The following is a 4,121-nucleotide window of genomic DNA, read 5'->3' as shown; positions in this document are numbered from 1 at the left end:
GGATAAACTTCGACTGAATGCTCGCTTGTACTCACTCACCGAATCACACACAACAATACGTTTTATAACACCAAGTTACCGGTGCGTTTATATATTATCAATGTGTAACCGAATCGCAAGATACAACTTACACATCTTGGTTTCAAGAATATAAGATATTATCGTCTCACCAATCACTCGTGATAAAATCCATGAAGCGATCCAAGTGAGCGTGGGTTTAATCCAATATTCTAATTTTATAGCATCACCCATGAACCCTGCAACAAACTTTTGCTATGTCTAAAACACTTTAGACAATCTACAGTCAGATTCATGACAGTCTTCTTTCATACCTACTTCCAAAGAATGAGCGACTGTGGAGGGTTTGAATAATCTTATTATGGAGGAAGTCAAAACATGCAAAGTGAAACACAAGAATAATACTAACCCTATATGGTCCCAAACCTTTGAGAATAAACAAAACATTTTATTTAATCACCATATTGATTACTCATTATTTGTTGTTTCGGGTAATCAACTTCTTACTTGAATTATAACAACAGTTGTCCCATGCTCTTAGCATGCACACTATGTTTACCTATGGTCCTTACTTTGTGAAATAGATCAAATGAACACATTTCCAATGATGCTCATTTCACAATTCCTAATCTATTAGTGTAAGAATACAAAATTCTCGCCAGTACTAGAATATGTTAGATTCTAACATTTTATGCAATGGTCCTTTCGTAATATCACAGCGCCAAAGTCACCAAGACTTTGCCAATGAAATTACAAAGTACTCTATTGGATATTGTTACAAGACAATTCCATAGTCATGAAGTCTCATATTCAAAGTACATTCTTTTGAACATCCTTCTCGCATAAAAGTTTCTAGTCTAGACATTGATTCTCGATATCCAACTCCCAATATGGAAACATTTCCATATTTGCCATATGACAACTCATTCTAAATAGAATATTATCTATTCATAATAATGTCAATATGGTCCATCCATGACTATACGTCCAACTGTCCACAAGCGACTAATCCTTGGCGAACCTTAGATTGTCCTTGACAGTTGTTTAATTATTTTTAGTCAAATCCGGTTCTATTCCCTTTTTCCCTCTAAATGCCCTAGGCATTTGGAAAATTTTTAGAACGGTCGAATATTACAGCATATGCAATCGATCCTATACCCGAAGCGTATGGGATACGATTCATAATGAAAGACGTGATACTTTACCAGTTTCTTGCTATAATATTGCCATAATATTTCTAGTTGCCGTGTTCTCAAAATTCGAACTATGAAAAGGGATGTCGTAATCATAATCGAACTTTGAGAATGTAAATAATAAATATACCCTTGACTAAATTCAATTAAAATTTCTTGATCTAAGCTTTTAGATTGGAAATGAAGTATAACATTCTCTCCCTTAATTATAGCAAAAACATCTTTTCAACCCCTGCAACTTTGCAAAGTGAAACTTTTGTTTTTCTATAATTAATATTGCCAACTTGCAATACTTAAAATAATAATCATGCTCCCACTAACATGATGATTATATCCATTTCAGCATAACTTTTATGCTCCCACTAGCTTTGACACGTATTCAGAAAATAGTTGGACTTCTAGAAGACAATACTTATTGACTTCCAAAGTTCATATTTCCAATACGATGTGCTTCGATAAGCCTTTATCTAAGCTTCTCAAACTCATACACATTTCCTCAGACAGCTCACATGTGTGTCTAAACTAATTAAGAACTTATATTACTAAGTCCCAAATATTCAGACCAATTGCTAAATCTCACAATTCGAACTACGAAGAGGGATGTCGTAACCATAATCGAATTTGAGAATGCAATTTACATTATCTCTATCTTCTTAAAATCTCTCTCAGTGAAAGCGTTTCCTCACAATCATTTTCATGAAGGAGAGAAACCTTATGAAACTTAGATTTTATAGTGTATGTGTTCCTATCCATGTGAATTGCCATAATCATAATCGTAAGATAATGTTTGTGACAAATTCAAACTCTTATGGATAGAACTTGTTTATTCTTAATTTCTTGCCATCAAGGGTCTCACCATTACTTCCAAGTTATTTAGAAGCTCACCTATGCCAGTCAATGTACTTTCATTAAACAAGGTGTTTGCCCTTATGCAGTCAATTGAGAACTCGTAGAACTCATATGCATAAGTAACTTTACTGGAATGGCATAGAAATAAAACTTTGTCAACACAATAGGTTATAAACCTCAAGTCATGTGCTAGTGTTTAATAGGTTTACTTCTTGATTTGTTCTTGAAACTTTTCAAGATCTTTAGACTCCCACTGGCCTCTTGACATATTAGATTCTCTTATCAAGAGACATTTCTTGACAAAACAAATATCCAAGAGTTAGTGTGTGTCTATATCAAGACAAAACCTACACGCAATTCGGTACTAGTTGGTCTTTGTCTTATTCAAGACATCACAACTTACCAAAATATGCAAGTGTAAGAACATTCCTACTTAAGATTATGTCACTCAAGTCACAATCTTGGAGTATGACTCTAAGACTTGATTTTGGAACGAAGTACGATACATCTTATTGACTTAACCATTTCAACAATTCTCCATTCCTCTTCTTAGCCAAACCAGTGCACTAAGGTATCCTTAGAGGATTAATTGTAATATGGTTCTTATGATTACCAAGACGATTACAAAACACGATACAAAAGTACTCTCCCTTCTTCTTAGATTCGAGAAACTTTTTATCTTTCTGCCTTCATTGATTCTACTTATTCGTTCTGCCATTCATTGAAACTTTTCAATGATTAGAATTACACTTAATCTTGTAAGTATAACCACATTTACTAGACCTTTAGTAAATCATGACGAATAATGTTATTATTATTTATGGTGGACTTGACTAGTGCACAACATTGTGTTCCAGTCCTTTAGTCCTTCACTTGACTCACATACTTGTGTGATCAAGGAATTAGTCTTAATTTCCTAACTACCAAGAATTCCATACATCACATGATTCAAATCATATGATTCCAAGCTTCTGTCCAACTGAAACTTGGGCGATGGGTATCTTTCCTTACTTAGAGAAATTTGACACTTCCATAAATAACATAACTAAGAATCACATCCATTTATAGAAATACACAAACATCAATTTTTCACAACGATTTTATTGCAAAGATATATATAAATAAGACAAATCAAAATTTTATTTTATTCATAAAAGCAGCGGAAAATATGTCCTTACAATGCAAAATCAACTGAAAAACTATGTAATCAAATATTCCTAACAAATCTATCATAACTTTCTAAGCTCAAAATCTAATCTTCGAATCCATGCAATCGTGATCCATTTCTTCGTGATCAGACTCATCTTGCTCTTCCATCAAGCTTCCTCTCTTTTCTCTGATCCTGCAAAACATTCAAATGTAATCTTATCTGTCACACCCCCGAACCAATCGGCGGAAACGTCCGAGGGCTCGCGTGACTATCAATTGAATACCATCACAATGAATATACATGAACAAACACATACATCACCAACATTATATAGTACAACTGTCATTGTTCACATCAAGTACATTATTTAAATATTACATAGCCATAGCATAAATTGTTTGAGAGTCACAAAACATAACATCCTAACACACTTGGTAACTTTCTTCAGCTTATCTGTTACCTGAGAATACAAGTTGTTTTGAAAACGTCAACATATATAATGTTGGTGAGTTCATAAGCATGTTTGATATAAAATTAGTTTGTATTGTTTGTAAAACCCAGAAAATCCGATATTTTCTGTACAAAAACTGTTTGCGAAAAAGATGCGATGATCCCATAAGTGCATGTGTATGTGATTTCAAAGCAAGTAAAAGTGATTGTTGTTCAAAATTGATTATTGTATTATAGTTGTTGTGTATAGGAATGAATAATGTTGTTCCCCCGGAAAACCCGATGTTTTCCGATATAAGTAGTATGATAGTTTTGTATTATTGTATCGTCACAACGAAGGAATATGATTTCCCATGATTACTTAGATGGTATTGGATCTCTATGTGAGTCGTTATAACCATGCATAATAATGACTAATTCGCCTGTCTTGGCATTTTTCCAAACGCCGGTTTTGATCAAGA

Source organism: Lactuca virosa, chromosome 8 (assembly GCF_052849685.1).
Source record: "Lactuca virosa cultivar CGN04683 chromosome 8, Lactuca_virosa_CGN04683_v6, whole genome shotgun sequence".
NCBI classification, from domain to species: domain Eukaryota; kingdom Viridiplantae; phylum Streptophyta; class Magnoliopsida; order Asterales; family Asteraceae; genus Lactuca; species Lactuca virosa.
Note: the sequence above shows the minus strand (reverse complement) of the source record.